The sequence below is a fragment of the Aristolochia californica genome, unplaced genomic scaffold, assembly GCF_029961685.1.
Source record: "Aristolochia californica isolate CCGP_79_NKW_82.1479 unplaced genomic scaffold, dmAriCali1.0.hap1 SCAF_1, whole genome shotgun sequence".
Taxonomy (NCBI): domain Eukaryota; kingdom Viridiplantae; phylum Streptophyta; class Magnoliopsida; order Piperales; family Aristolochiaceae; genus Aristolochia; species Aristolochia californica.
The window spans coordinates 16,352,234-16,368,951 of NW_027181770.1; positions in this window are offsets into that span (position 1 = coordinate 16,352,234).

The following is a 16,718-nucleotide window of genomic DNA, read 5'->3' on the forward strand; positions in this document are numbered from 1 at the left end:
AGAGCGAAAACTCAAAGTTTTGATCTATGAAAAAAGTGTATATCTAAAATGAAAATGCACAGTTCACAAATGTAGAGCGAGATAATTCCAAAGAGTTTCTATAATTTTTAGGGATTGTAAGCTCGTCTTAGTTTTTATATATCAGGTTTTGCAATCGTTGGGAAAAAGGGGGAGGCAGGGATTTGAGTCCCAATCCATAAGTCAATTATTAGGGTAATATAGCCCGTTGCACATGATAAATCACTTTACAATCATCCATGATCGTTGGGTCGGCTTTTTGTAGATGGGAAAAATAATGACTTGTTTGACTCGGGAAAATATCCCACCGCACGTTTAGATGAGAATTTAATGGGCGTTTGTTATTCTCTTCAAAAGCTATGGGTCCATAGGTGATTAGCATCTTTAACATGTTCAAAAAATGCAAATCCATTTCTTAAGCATGTGTGGAGGAAATCTCTTTCTTTAAAATTCCAAGCTGTTAGGGTTGAACTAGTGGAATTTCCCAAACTTGGACAACAAAACTTTTGTGTTCATTTGTGGTGTGTGAATAAATTTTCTTTACTTACATTTGTTATTGTTTTAAATTTTTTTCCGTACTTGAACTCTAACATTTTCATTTTGTTGTGATCTATTTGCCTTTTTGGTTTATGGGATGACGGGAGAACGAAAACTCAATGTTTTGTTTTAAGAAAAAACCGTTCATCTAAAATGGAAATGCACAGTGCACAAATGTAGAGCGAGATAATTCCAAAGAGTTTTTTTAATTTTTAGGGATTGTAAGTTCTTCTTAGTTTTTATATATCAGGTTTCGCAATCGTCGGGAAAACAGGGGAGGCAGGGATTTTTAACTGAGTCTTGACTCCCAATCCATAAGTCATTTATTAGGGTAATAAAGCCAGTTACGGATGATAAATCAATTTAAAATCATCCATGATCGTTGGTCAGCTTTTTGTAGATGGGCAAAATAATGGCTTGTTTGACTCGGGTAAATATCCCACCGCACGTTCAGTTGAGAATTTAATGAGTGTTTGTAATTCTCTTAAAAAGCTATGGATCCATAGGTGATTTGCATCTTTAACATGTTTAAAACATGCAAATCCTTTTTTTAAGCATGTGTGGAGGAAATCTCATTCTTAGAAAATTCATAGTTGTTAGGTTGAACTAGTGGAATTTCCCAAACTTTAACAAAAAAATTTTTGTTTTCATTTGTGGTGTGTGAATAAATTTTCTTTACCTACATTTGTTATTGTTTTAAATTTTTTTCCGTAGATGAACTCTAAAATTTTGATTTTGTTGTGATCTATTTGCCTTTTTGGTTTACAGGATGAAGGGAGAGAGAAAACTCAAAGTTTTTATTTATGAAAAAAGTGTACATGTAGAATGAAAATGCACAGTGTACAAATGTAGAGCGAGATAATTCCAAAGAGTTTCTTTAATTTTTAGGGATTGTCAGCTCTGCTTAGTTTTTATATATCAGGTTTTGCAATCGTAGGGAAAAAGGGGGAGGCAGGGATTTTTAACTGAGTCTTGACTCCCAATCCATATGTCATTTCTTAGGGTAATGTAGCCGTTACACATGATAAATCACTTTACAATCATCCATGATCGTTGGGTCAGCTTTTTGTAGATGGGCAAAATAATGGCTTGTTTGACTCGTGTAAATATCCCACCGCGCGGTCAGTTGAGAATTTAATGAGCGTTTGTTATTCTCTTCAAAAGCTTTGGATCCATAGGTGATTTGCATCTTTAACATGTTTAAAACATGCATATACATTTTTAAAGCATGTGTGGTGGAAATCTATTTCCTATAAAATTCCAAGCAGTAGGGGTTGAACTAGTGGAATTTCCCAAACTTGGACAACAAAACTTTTGTGTTCATTTGTGGTGTGGGAACAAATTTTATTTACTTACATTTGTTATTGTTTAAAATTTTTTCCTTACTTGAACTACAAAAGTTTCAGTTTGTTGTGATCTATTTGCCTTTTTGGTTTACGGGATGAAGGGAGAGCGAAAACTCAAAGTTTTGTTTAAAAAAAAAACAGCACATGTAGAATGGAAATGCCCAATGCACAAATGTAGAGAGAGATAATTCAAAAAAATTTCGGTAATTTTTAGGGATTGTAAGCTCTTCTTAGTTTTTATATATCAGGTTTGGCAATCGTCGGGAAAAAGGGGGAGGCATGGATTTTTAACTGAGTCTTGACTCCCTATCCATAAGTCAATTATTACGGTAATATAGCCCATTACGCACGATAAATCACTTTACAATCATCCATGATCGTTGGGTCAGCTTTTTGTAGATGGGCAAAATAATGGCTTGTTTGAGTCGGGTAAATATCCCACCGCACGTTCAATGGAGAATTTAATGAGCATTTGTTATTCTCTTCAAAAGCTTTGGATCCATAGGTGATTTGCATCTTTAACATGTTTAAAACATGCATATCCATTTTTAAAGCATGTGTGGAGGAAATCTCTTTCCTATAAAATTCCAAGCTGTTGGGGTTGAACTAGTGGAATTTCCCAAACTTGGACAACAAAACTTTTGTGTTCATTTGTGGTGTGTGAATAAATTTTCTTTACTTAAATTTGTTATTGTTTTAAATTTATTTCCATACTTGAACTCCAAAATTTTCATTTTGTTGTGATCTATTTGCCTTTTTGGTTTACGGGATGAATAGAGAGAGAAAACTCAAAGTTTTTTTTTAAGAAAAAAGATTAGATGTAGAATGGAAATACACAATGCAAAAATGTGGAGAGAGATAATTCCAAAGAGTTTCTGTAATTTATAGGGATTGTAAGCTCTTCTTAGTTTTTAAATATCACGTTTTGCAATCGTCGGGAAAAAGGGGGAGGCAGGGATTTTTCACTGAGTCTTGACTCCGAATCCATAAGTAATTTATTAGGGTAATATATCCCGTTACGCATGATAAATCACTTTACAATCATCCACGATCGTTGGGTCAGCTTTTTGTAGATGGGCAAAATAATGGCTTGTTTGACTCGGCTAAATATCCCACCGCATGTTCACTTGAGAATTTAATGAACGTTTGTTATTCTCTTCAAAACCTTTGGATCCATTGGTGATTTGCAGGTTTAGCATTTTTAAAACATGCAAATTCATTTTTTAAGCATGTGTGGAGGAAATCTCTTTCTTATAAAATTCCTAGCTGTTAGGGTTGAACTAGTGGAATTTCCAAAACTTGGACAACAAAACTTTTGTGTTCATTTGTGGTGTGTGAATAAATTTTCTTTACTTACATTAGTTATTGTTTTAAATTTTTTTCCGTACCTGAAGTCTAAAATTTTCATTTTGTTGTGATCTATTTGCCTTTTCGGTTTACGGGATGAAGGGAGAGCGAAAACTCAAAGTTTTGATTTATGAAAAAAGTGTACATCTAAAATGAAAATGCAGAGTGCACAAATTTAGAGTGAGATAATTCCAAAGAGTTTCTGTAATTTTTAGGGATTGTAAGCTCTTCTTAGTTTTTATATATCAGGTTTTGCTATCGTCGGGAAAAAGGGGGAGGCAAGGATTTTTTACTAGAGTCTTGACTCCCAATCCATAAGTCATTTCTTAGGGTAATATAGCCCGTTACGTATGATAAATCACTTTACAATCATCCATGATTGTTTTGTAAGTTTTTTGTAGATGGGCAAAATAATGGCTTGTTTGACTCGGGTAAATATCCCACCGCACGTTCAGTTGAGAATTTATTGAGCGTTTGTTATTCTCTTCAAAAGCTTTGGATCCTTACGTGATTTGCATCTTTAACATGTTTAAAACATGCATATCCATTTTTAAAGCATGTGTGGAAGAAATCACTTTCCTATAAAATTCCATGCTGTTGGGGTTGAACTTGTGGAATTTCCCAAACTTGGACAACAAAACTTTTGTGTTCATTTTTGGATTGTGAATCAATTTTCTTTACCTACATTTGTTATTTTTTTAAATTTTTTTCCGTATGTGAACTCTAAAATTTTCATTTTGTTGTGATCGATATGCCTGTTTGGTTAACGGGATGAAGAGAGACCGAAAAACTCAATGTTTTGATTTAAGAAAAAAGTGTACATCTAAAATGAAAATGCACAGTGCACAAATGTAAAGCGAGATAATTCCAAAGAGTTTCTTTAATTTTTAGGGATTGTAAGCTCTTCTTAGTTTTTATATATTAGGTTTTACAATCGTCGGGAAAAAGGGGGAGGCAGAGATTTTTCACTGAGTCTTGACTCCCAATCCATAAGTCATTTATTAGGGTAATATAGCCCGTTACGCATGATAAATCACTTTACAATCATCCATGATCGTTGCATCAACTTTTTGTAGATGGGCAAAAGAGTGGCTTGTTTGACTTGGGTAGATATCCGACCGCACGTTCAGTTGAGAATTTAATGAGCGTTTGTTATTCTCTTCAAAAGCTTTGGATCCATAGGTGATTTGACTCTTTAACATGTTTAAAACATGCAAATCCATTTTTTAAGCATGTGTGGAGGAAATCTCTTTCTTATCAAATTCCAAGCTGTTAGGGTAGAACTACTGGAATTTCCCATACTTTGACAACAAAACTTTTGTGTTCATTTGTGGTGTGTGAATAAATTTTCTTTACTTACATTTGTTATTGTTTTAAATTTTTTTCCGTAGATGAACTATAAAATTTTCATTTTGTCGTGTTCTATTTGCGTTTTTGGTTTACGGGATAAAGGGGGAGCGAAAAATTCAAAGTTTTGTTTTATGAAAAAAGTGTACATCGAAAATGAAAATGCGCAGTGCACAAATGTAGAGCGAGATAATTCCAAAGAGTTTCTGTAATTTTTAAGGATTGTAAGCTCTTCTTAGTTTTTATATATCAGGTTTTGCAATCGTCGGGAAAAACGGGGAGGCAGGGATTTTTAACTGAGTCTTGACTCCGAATCCATAAGTCAATTATTGGGGTAATATAGACCGTTACGCTTGATAAATCACTTTACAATCATCCATGATCATTGGGTCAGCTTTTTGTAGATGGTCAAAATAATGGCTTGTTTGACTCGGGTAAATATCCCACCGCACGTTCACTTGAGAATTTAATGAGAGTTTGTTATTCTCTTCAAAAGCTTTGGATCCAAAGGTGATTTGCATATTTAACATGTTTAAAACATGCAAATCCATTTTTTAAGCATGTGTGGAGGAAATTTCTTTCTTATAAAATTCCAAGCTGTTAGGGTTGAACTAGTGGAATTTCCCAAACTTGGACAACAAAACTTTTGTGATCATTTGTGTGAATAAATTTTCTTTACTTACATTTGTTATTGTTTTAAATTTTTTTCCGTACATGAAGTCTAAAATTTTCATTTTGTTGTGATCTATTTGCCTTTTCGGTTTACGGGATGAAGGGAGAGCGAAAACTCAAAGTTTTGATTTATGAAAAAAGTGTACATCTAAAATGAAAATGCAGAGTGCACAAATTTAGAGTGAGATAATTCCAAAGAGTTTCTGTAATTTTTAGGGATTGTAAGCTCTTCTTAGTTTTTATATATCAGGTTTTGCTATCGTCGGGAAAAAGGGGGAGGCAAGGATTTTTTACTAGAGTCTTGACTCCCAATCCATAAGTCATTTCTTAGGGTAATATAGCCCGTTACGTATGATAAATCACTTTACAATCATCCATGATTGTTTTGTAAGTTTTTTGTAGATGGGCAAAATAATGGCTTGTTTGACTCGGGTAAATATCCCACCGCACGTTCAGTTGAGAATTTAATGAGGGTTTGTTATTCTCTTCAAAAGTTATGGATCCATAGGTGATTTGCAACTTTAACATGTTTAAAACATGCAAATCCATTTTTTAAGCATGTGTGGGGGAAATCTCTTTCTTATAAAATCCATGGCTGTTAGGTTGAACTAGTGGAATTTCCCAAACTTTGACAACAAAATTTTTGTGTTCATTTGCGGTGTGTGAATAAATTTTCTTTACTTACATTTGTTATTATTTTAAATTTCTTTCCGTAGATGAACTCTAAAACTTTCATTTTGTTGTGATCTATTTGCCTTTTTGGATTACGGGATGAAGGGAGAGCGAAACAACAACGTTTTGATTTATGAAAAAAGTGTACATGTAGAATGAAAATGCATAGTGCACAAATGTAGAGCGAGATAATTCCAAAGAGTTTCTCTAATTTTTAAGGATTGTAAGCTCTGCTTAGTTTTTATATATCAGGTTTTGCAATCGTCGCGAAAAAGGGGGAGGCAGGGATTTTTAACTGATTCTTGACTCCCATTCTATAAGTCATTTCTTAGGGTAATATAGCCCGTTACGCATGATAAATCACTTTACACTCATCCATGATCGTTGGGTCAGCCTTTTGTAGATGGGCAAAATAATGGCTTGTTTGACTCGGGTAAATATCCCACCGCACGTTCAGTTGAGAATTTAATGAGCGTTTGTTACTCTCCTCAAAAGCTATGGATCCATTGGTGATTTGCATCTTTAACATGTTAAAAACCTGCAAATCCATTTTTTATGCATGTGAGGAGGAAATCTCTTTCTTATAAAATTTCAAGCAATTTGGGTTGAACTAGTGGAATTTCCTAAACTTTGACAACAAAACTTTTGTGTTCATTTGTGGTGTGTGAAGAAATTTTCTTTACTGATATTTGTTATTTGTTTAAATTTTTTTCCGTAGATGAACTCTAAAATTTTCATTTTGTTGTGATCTATTTGCCTTTTTGGTTTACAGGATGAAGGGAGAGCGAAAACTCAAAGTTTTGATTTATGAAAAAAGTGTAAATCAAAAATTAAAATGCACAGTGCACAAATGTAGAGAGAAATAATTCCAAAGAGTTTCTATAATTTTTAGGGATTGTAAGCTCCTCTTAGTTTTTATATATCAGGTTTTGCAATCGTCGGGAAAAAGGGGGAGGCAGGGATTTTTAACTGAGTCTTGACTCCCAATCCATATGTCATTTCTTAGGGTAATATAGCCCATTACATAAGATAAATCACTTTAGAATTTAATGAGCGTTTGTTATTCTCTTCAAATGCTTTGGATCCATAGGTGATTTGCATCTTTAACATGTTTAAAACATGCATATCACTTTTTAAAGCATGTGTGGAGGCAATCTCTTTCCTATAAAATTCCAAGCAGTTGGGGTTGAACTAGTGGAATTTCCCAAACTTGGACAACAAAACTTTTGTGTTCATTTGTGGTGTGTGAATAAATTTTCTTTGCTTACTTTTGTTATTGTTTTAAATTTTTCCGTACTTGAACTCCAAAATTTTCATTTTGTTGTGATCTATTTGCCTTTTTGGTTTACGGGATGAAGGGAGAGCGAAAACTCAAAGTTTTGATTTATGAAAAAAGTGTACACCTAAAACGAAAATGCACAGTGCACAAATGTAGAGCGAGATAATTCCAAAGAGTTTCTTTAATTTTTAGGGATTGTAAGCTCTTCTTAGTTTTTATATATCAGGTTTTGCAATCGTCGGGAAAAAGGGGGAGGCAGGGATTTTTAACTGAGTCTTGACTCCTAATCCATAAGTCAATTATTAGGGTAATAGAGCCCGTTACGCATGATAAATCACTTTACAATCATCCATGATCGTTGGGTCAGCTTTTTGTAAATGGGCAAAATAATGGCTTGTTTGACTCGGGTAAATATCCCTCCGCACGTTCACTTGAAAATTTAATGGGAGTTTGTTATTTTCTTCAAAAGCTTTGGATCCATAGGTGATTTGCATCTTTAACATGTTTAAAACCTGGAAATCCATGTTTTATGCATGTGTGGAGGAAATCTCTTTTTTAAAAAATTCCAAGCTGTTAGGGTTCAACTAGTGGAATTTCCCAAACATGGACAACAAAACTTTTGTGTTCAGTTGTGGTGTGTGAATAAATTTTCTTTACTTACATTTTTTATTGTTTTAAATTTTTTCCCGTACATTTACTCTAAAATTTTCATTTTGTTGTGATCTATTTGCATTTTAGGTTTACGGGATGAAGGGAGAGCGAAAAACTCAAAGTTTGGTTTTATGGAAAAAGCGTACATCTAAAATGAAAATGCACAGTGCACAAATGAAGAGCGAGATAATTCCAAAGAGTTTCTGTAATTTTTAGGGATTGTAAGCTCTTCTTAGTTTTTATATATCAAGTTTTGCAATCGTAGGGAAAATGTGGGAGACAAGGATTTTTAACTGAGTCTTGACTCCTAATCCATAAGTAATTTATTAGGGTAATATATCCCGTTACGCATGATAAATCACTTTACTATCATCCACGATCGTTGGGTCAGTTTTTTGTAGATGGGCAAAATAATGGCTTGTTTGACTCGGGTAATTATCCCACCGCACGTTCACTTGAGAATTTAATGAGCGTTTGTTATTCTCGTCAAAAGCTTTGGATCCATAGGTGATTTGATTCTTTAACATGTTTAGAACATGCATATCCATTTTTAAAGCATGTGTGGAGGAAATCACTTTCCTATAAAATTCCATGCCGTTGGGGTAGAACTAGTGGAATTTCCCAAACTTGGACAACAAAAATTTTGTGTTCATTTGTGGTGTGTGAATAAATTTTCTTTACTTACAATTGTTATTTTTTTAAATTTTTTTCCGTACGTGAACTCTAAAATTTTCATTTTGTTGTGATCTATATGCCTTTTTGGTTTACGGGATGAAGGGAGAGCGAAAAACTCAAAGTTTTGATTTAAGAAAAAAGTGTACATCTAAAATGAAAATGCACAGTGCACAAATGTAAAGCGAGATAATTCCTAAGATTTTCTATAATTTTTAGGGATTCTAAGCTCTTCTTAGTTTTTTATATATTTGGTTTTGCAATCATCGGGAAAAAGTGGAAGGTAGAGATTTTTAACTGAGTCTTGACTCCCAATCCATAAGTCATTTATTAGGGTAATATAGCCCGTTACGCATGATAAATCACTTGACAATCATTGATGATCGTTGGCTCAACTTTTTGTAGATGGGCAAAATAATGGTTGTTTGACTCGGGTAAATATCCGACCACACGTTCAGTTGAGAATTTAATGAGCGTTTGTTATTCTCTTCAAAAGCTTTGGATCCATAGGTGATTTGCCTCTTTAACATGTTTAAAACATTCAAATCCATTTTTTAAGCATGTGTGGAGGAAATCTCTTTCTTATAAAATTCGAAGCTGTTAGGGTTGAACTAGCGGAATTTCCCAAACTTGGATAACAGAAATTTTGTGTCCATTTGTGGTGTGTGAATAAATTTTCTAATTTACATTTTTTATTGTTTTAAATTTTTTTCCGTACATGAACTTTAAAATTTTCATTTTGTGGTGATCTATTTGCCTTTTTGGTTTACAGGATGAAGGGAGAGCGAAAACTCAATGTTTCGATTTATGAAAAAAGTCTACATCTATAATGAAAATGCACAGTGCACAAATGTAGAGCGAGATAATTCCAAAGAGTTTCTGTAATTTTTAGGAATTGTAAGCTCTTCTTAGTTTTTATATATCAGGTTTTGCAATTGTCGGGAAAAAGGGGGGGCAGGGATTTTTAACTGAGTCTTGACTCCCATTCCAAAAGTCATTTCTTTGGGTAATATAGCCCGTTACGCATGACAAATCACTTTACAATCATCCACGATCATTGGGCCAAATTTTTGTAGATGGGCAAAATAATGGCTTGTTTGACTCGGGTAAATATCCCACCACGTTGAGTTGACAATTTAATGGGCGTTTGTTGTTCTCTTCAAAAGCTATGGATCCATAGGTGATTTGAATCTTTAACTTGTTTAAAACATGCAAATCCATTTTTTAAGCATGTGTGGAGGAATTCTCTTTCTTATAAAATTCCAAGCTGTTAGGGTTGAACTAGTGGAATTTCCCAAACTTTGACAACAAAACTTTTGTGTTCATTTCTGGTGTGTGAATAAATTTTCTTTACTTACATTTGTTATTGTTTTAAATTTTTTCCGTACTTGAACTCCAAAATTTTCATTTTGTTGTGATCTATTTGCCTTTTTGGTTTACAGGATGAAGGGAGAGCGAAAACTCAATGTTTCGATTTATGAAAAAAGTGTACATCTATAATGAAAATGCACAGTGCACAAATGTAGAGCGAGATAATTCCAAAGAGTTTCTGTAATTTTTAGGAATTGTAAGATCTTCTTAGTTTTTATATATCAGGTTTTGCAATTGTCGGGAAAAAGGGGGAGGCAGGGATTTTTAACTGAGTCTTGACTCCCATTCCAAAAGTCATTTCTATGGGTAATATAGCCCGTTACGCATGATAAATCACTTTACAATCATCCACGATCATTGGGCCAAATTTTTGTAGATGGGCAAAATAATGGCTTGTTTGACTCGGGTAAATATCCCACCGCACGTTTAGTTGAGAAGTTAATGGGCGTTTGTTATTCTCTTCAAAAGCTTTTGATCCACAGGTTATTTGCATCTTTAACATGTTTAAAACATGCAAATCCATATTTTTAGCATGTGTGGAGGAAATCACTTTCTTTAAAATTCCAAGCTGTTAGGGTTGAACTAGTGGAATTTCCCAAATTTGCACAACAAAAATTTTGTGTTCATTTGTGGTGTGTGAATAAATTTTCTTTACTTATATTTGTTATTGTTTTAAATTTTTTTTCGTACATAAACTCTAAAATTTTCATTTTGTTGTGATCTATTTGCCTTTTTGGTTTACAGGATGAAGGGGGAGCGAAAATTCAAAGTTTTGTTTTATGAAAAAAGTGTACATCTAAAATGAAAATGTACAGTGCACAAATGTAGAGCGAGATAATTCCAAAGAGTTTCTGTAATTTTTAGGGATTGTAAGCTCTTCTTAGTTTTTATATATCCGGTTTTGCAATCGTCGGGAAAAACGGGGAGGCAGGGATTTTTAACTGAGTCTTGACTCCCAATCCATAAGTCAATTATTGGGGTAATATAGACCGTTACGCACGATCAATCACTTTACAATCATCCATGATCGTTGGGTCAGCTTTTTGTAGAAGATCAAAATAATGGCTTGTTTGACTCGGGTAAATATCCCACCGCACGTTCACTTGAGAATTTAATGAGCGTTTGTTATTCTCTTCAAAAGCTTTTGATCCAAAAATGATTTGCATCTTTAACATGTTTAAAACATGCAAATCCATTTTTTAAGCATGTGTGGAGGAAATCTCTTTGTTATAAAATTCCAAGCTATTAGGGTTGAACTAGTGGAATTTCCCAAACTTGGACAACAAAACTTTTGTGTTCATTTGTGTGAATAAATTTTCTTTACTTACATTTGTTATTGTTTTAAATTTTTTTCCGTTCATTAAGTCTAAAATTTTCATTTTGTTGTGATCTATTTGCCTTTTCAGTTTACAGGATGAAGGGAGAGCGAAAACTCAAAATTTTGATTTATGAAAAAAGTGTATATCTAAAATGAAAATGCATCGTTCAAAAATGTAGAGCGAGATAATTCCAAAGAGTTTCTGTAATTTTTAGGGATTGTAAGCTCTTCTTAGTTCTTATTTATCTGGTTTTGCAATCGTCGGGAAAAAGGGGGAGGCAGGGATTTTTAACTGATTCTTGACTCCCAATCCATAAGTTAATTATTAGGGTAATATAGCCCGTTACACATGATAAATCACTTTACATTCATCCATGATCGTTGGGTCAGCTTTTTGTAGATGGGCAAAATATTGGCTTGTTTGACTCGGGTAAATATCCCACCGCACGTTTAGTTGAGAATTTAATGGGCATTTGTTATTCTCTTCAAAAGCTATGGATCCATTGGTGATTTGCATCTTTAACATGTTTAAAACATGAAATCCATTTTTTAAGCATGAGTGGAGGAAATCTCTTTCTTTAAAATTCCAAGCTGTTAGGGTTGAACTAGTGGAATTTCCCAAACTAGGACAACAAAACTTTTGTGTTCAATTGTGGTGTGTGAATAAATTTTCTTTTCTTACATTTTTTATTGTTTTAAATTTTTTTCCATACATGAACTCTAAAATTTTCATTTTGTTGTGATCTATTTGGCTTTTTGGTTTACGGGATGAAGGGGGAGCGAAAAACTCAAAGTTTTGTTTTATGAAAAAAGTGTACATCTAAAATGAAAATGCATAGTGCACAAATGTAGAGCGAGATAATTCCATAGAGTTTCTGTAATTTTTAGGGATTGTAAGCTCTTCTTAGTTTTTATATATCAGGTTTTGCAATCGTCGGGAAAAAGGGGGAGGCAGGGATTTTTAACTGAGTCTTGACTCCCAATCCATAAGTCATTTCTTAGGGTATTATAGCCCGTTACGCATGATAAATCAGTTTACAATCATCCATGATCGTTGGGTCAACTTTTTGTAGATGGGTAAAATAATGGCCAGTTTGACTCAGGTAAATATCCCATCGCACGGTCAGTTGAGAATTTAATGAGCGATTTTTATTCATCTCAAAAGCTTTGGATCCATAGGTGATTTGCATCTTTAACATGTTTAAAACATGCATATCCATTTTTAAAGCATGTGTGGAGGAAATCTCTCTCCTATAAAATTCCAAGCACTAGGGGTAGAACTAGTGGAATTTCCCAAACATGGACAACAAAACTTTTGTGTTCATTCGTGGTGTGTGAATAAATTTTCTTTACTTACATTTGTTATTGTTTTAAATTTTTTCCATACTTGAATTCCAAAATTTTCATTTTGTTGTGATCTATTTGGCTTTTTGGTTTACGGGATGAAAGGAGAGCGAAAAATCAAAGTTTTGTTTTAAGAAAAAACAGTACATGTAGAATGGAAATGAACAATGTACAAATGTAGAGAGAGACAATTCCAAAGAGTTTCTGTAATTTTTAGGCATTGGAAGCTCTTCTTAGTTTTATATATCAGGTTTTACAATCGTCGGGAAAAAGGGGGTGGCAAGGATTTTTAACTGAGTCCGGACTCCAAATCCATAAGTCAATTATTAGGGTAATGTAGCCCGTTAGACCTGATAAATCACTTGACAAATCATCCATGATCGTTGGGTCAGCTTTTTGTACATGGGCAAAATAATGGCTTGTTTGACTCGTGTAAATATCCCACCGCACGTTTAGTTCAGAATTTAAAGGGCGTTTGTTATTCTCTTCAAAAGCTATGGATCCATAGGTGATTTGCATCTTTAACGTGTTTAAAACATGCAAATCCATTTTTTAAGCATGTGTGGAAGGAATCTCTTTCATATAAAATTCCAAGCAGTTGGGGTTGAACTAGTGGAATTTCCCAAACTTGGACAACAAAACTTTTCTGTTCATTTCTGGTGTGTGAATAAATTTTCTTTACTTACATTTCTTATTGTTTTAAATTTTTTCCGTACTTGAACTCCAAAATTTTCATTTTGTTGTGATCTATTTGCCATTTTGGTTTACGGGATGAAGGGAGATCGAAAACTCAAAGTTTTGATTTATGAAAAAAGTGTACATCTAAAATGGAAATGCACAGTGCACAAATGTAGAGCGAGATACTTCCAAAGAGTTTCTGTAATTTTTAGGGATTGTAAGTTCTTCTTAGTTTTTATATATCAGGTTTTGCAATCGTTGGGAAAAAGGGAGAGGCAGGGATTTTTAACTGAGTCTTGACTCCCAATACATAAGTCAATTATTAGGGTAATATAGCCCGTTACACATGATAAATCACTTTACAATCATCCATGATCATTGGGTCAGCCTTTTGTAGATGGGCAAAATAATGGCTTGTTTGAATCGGGTAAATATCCCACCGCACGTTTAGTTGAGAATTTAATGGGCGTTTGTTATTCTCTTCAAAAGCTATTGATCCATAGGTGATTTGCATCTTTAACATGTTTAAAACATGCAAATCCATTTTTTAAGCGTGTTTGGAGGAAATCTCTTTCGTTAAAATTCCAAGCTGTTAGGGTTGAACTAGTGGAATTTCCCAAACTTGGACAACAAAACTTTTGTGTTCATTTGTGGTGTGTGAATAAATTTTCTTTACTTATATTTGTTATTGTTTAAAATTTTTTTTCGTACATGAACTCTAAAATTTTCATTTTGTCGTGTTCTATTTGCGTTTTTGGTTTACTGGATAAAGGGGGAGCGAAAAATTCAAAGTTTTGTTTTATGAAAAAAGTGTACATCGAAAATGAAAATGCGCAGTGCACAAATGTAGAGCGAGATAATTCCAAAGAGTTTCTGTAATTTTTAAGGATTGTAAGCTCTTCTTAGTTTTTATATATCAGGTTTTGCAATCGTCGGGAAAAACGGGGAGGCAGGGATTTTTAACTGAGTCTTGACTCCGAATCCATAAGTCAATTATTGGGGTAATATAGACCGTTACGCTTGATAAATCACTTTACAATCATCCATGATCATTGGGTCAGCTTTTTGTAGATGGTCAAAATAATGGCTTGTTTGACTCGGGTAAATATCCCACCGCACGTTCACTTGAGAATTTAATGAGAGTTTGTTATTCTCTTCAAAAGCTTTGGATCCAAAGGTGATTTGCATATTTAACATGTTTAAAACATGCAAATCCATTTTTTAAGCATGTGTGGAGGAAATTTCTTTCTTATAAAATTCCAAGCTGTTAGGGTTGAACTAGTGGAATTTCCCAAACTTGGACAACAAAACTTTTGTGATCATTTGTGTGAATAAATTTTCTTTACTTACATTTGTTATTGTTTTAAATTTTTTTCCGTACATGAAGTCTAAAATTTTCATTTTGTTGTGATCTATTTGCCTTTTCGGTTTACAGGATGAAGGGAGAGCGAAAACTTAAAGTTTTGATTTATGAAAAAAGTGTACATCTAAAATGAAAATGCACCGTTCAAAAATGTAGAGCGAGATAATTCCAAAGAGTTTCTGTATTTTTTAGGGATTGTAAGCTCTTCTTAGTTTTTATTTATCTGGTTTTGCAATCGTCGGGAAAAAGGGGGAGGCAAGGATTTTTAACGGAGTCTTGACTCCCAATCCATATGTCAATTATTAGGGCAATATAGCCCGTTACACATGATAAATCACTTTACATTCATCCATGATTGTTGGGTCAGCTTTTTGTAGATGGGCAAAATAGATGCTTGTTTGACTCGGGTAAATATCTCACCGCACGTTAAGTTGAGAACTATGGATCCATTGGTGATTTGCATCTTTAACATGTTTAAAACATGAAATCCATTTTTTAAGCCTGTGTGGAGGAAATCTCTTTCTTTAAAATTCCAAGCTGTTAGGGTTGAACTAGTGGAATTTCCCAAACTTGGACAACAAAACTTTTATGTTCATTTGTGGTGTATGGATAAATTTTCTTTTCTTACATTTGTTATTGTTTTAAATTTTTTTCCATACATGAACTCTAAAATTTTCCTTTTGTTGTGATGTATTTGCCTTTTTGGTGTACGGGATGAAGGGGGAGCGAAAAACTCAAAGTTTTGTATTATGAAAAAAGTGTAGATCTAAAATGAAAATGCACAGTGCACAAATGTAGAGCGAGATAATTCCATAGAGTTTCTGTAATTTTTAGGGATTGTAAGCTCTTCTAAGTTTTTATATATCAGGTTTTGCAATTGTCGGGAAAAAGGGGGAGGCAGGGATTTTTAACTGAGTCTTGATTGCCAATCCATAAGTCATTTCTTAGGGTATTATAGCCCATTACGCATGATAAATCATTTTACAATCATCCATGATCGTTGGGTCAGCTTTTTGTAGATGGGAAAAAATAATGGCCTGTTTAACTCGGGTAAATATCCCACCGCACGGTCAGTTGAGAATTTAATGAGCGATTTTTATTCTCATCAAAAGCTTTGGATCCATAGGTGATTTGCATCTTTAACATGTTTAAAACATGCATATCCATTTTTAAAGCATGTGTGGAGGAAATCTCTCTCCTATAAAATTCCAAGCACTAGGGGTTAAACTAGTGGAATTTCCCAAACTTGGACAACAAAACTTTTATGTTCATTTGTGGTGTGTGAATAAATTTTCTTTACTTATATTTGTTGTTGTTTTAAAATTTTTTTCGTACATGAACTCTAAAATTTTCATTTTGTTGTGATCTATTTGCATTTTTTGGTTTACGGGATAAAGGGGGAGCGAAAAATTCAAAGTCTTGTTTTATGAAAAAAGTGTACATCGAAAATGAAAATACGCAGTGCACAAATGTAGAGCGAGATAATTGCAAAGAGTTTCTTTAATTTTTAGGGATTGTAAGCTCTTCTTAGTTTTTATATATCAGGTTTTGCAATCGTCTGGAAAAAGGGGGAGGCAGGGATTTTTAACCGAGTCTTGACTCCCAATCCTTAAGTCATTTCTTAGGATAATATAGCCCGCTACGCATGATTAATCACTTTACAATCATCCATGATCGTTGGGTCAGCTTTTTGTATATGGGAAAAATAATGGCTTGTTTGACTCGGGTAAATATCCTGCCGCACGTTCACGTGAGAATTTAATGAGCGTTTGTTATTCTCTTCAAAAGCTTTGGATCCAAAGGTGATTTGCATCGTTAACATGTTTAAAACATGCAAATCCATTTTTTAAGCATGTGTGGAGGAAATCTCTTTCTTATATAATTCCAAGCTGTTAGGGTTGAACTAGTGGAATTTCCCAAACTTGGACAACAAAACTTTTGTGTTCATTTGTGTGAATAAAATTTCTTTACTAACATTTGTTATTGTTTTAAATTTTTTTCCGTACATGAAGTCTAAAATTTTCATTTTGTTGTGATCTATTTGCCTTTTCGGTTTACAGGATGAAGGGAGAGCGAAAACTCAAAGTTTTGATCTATGAAAAA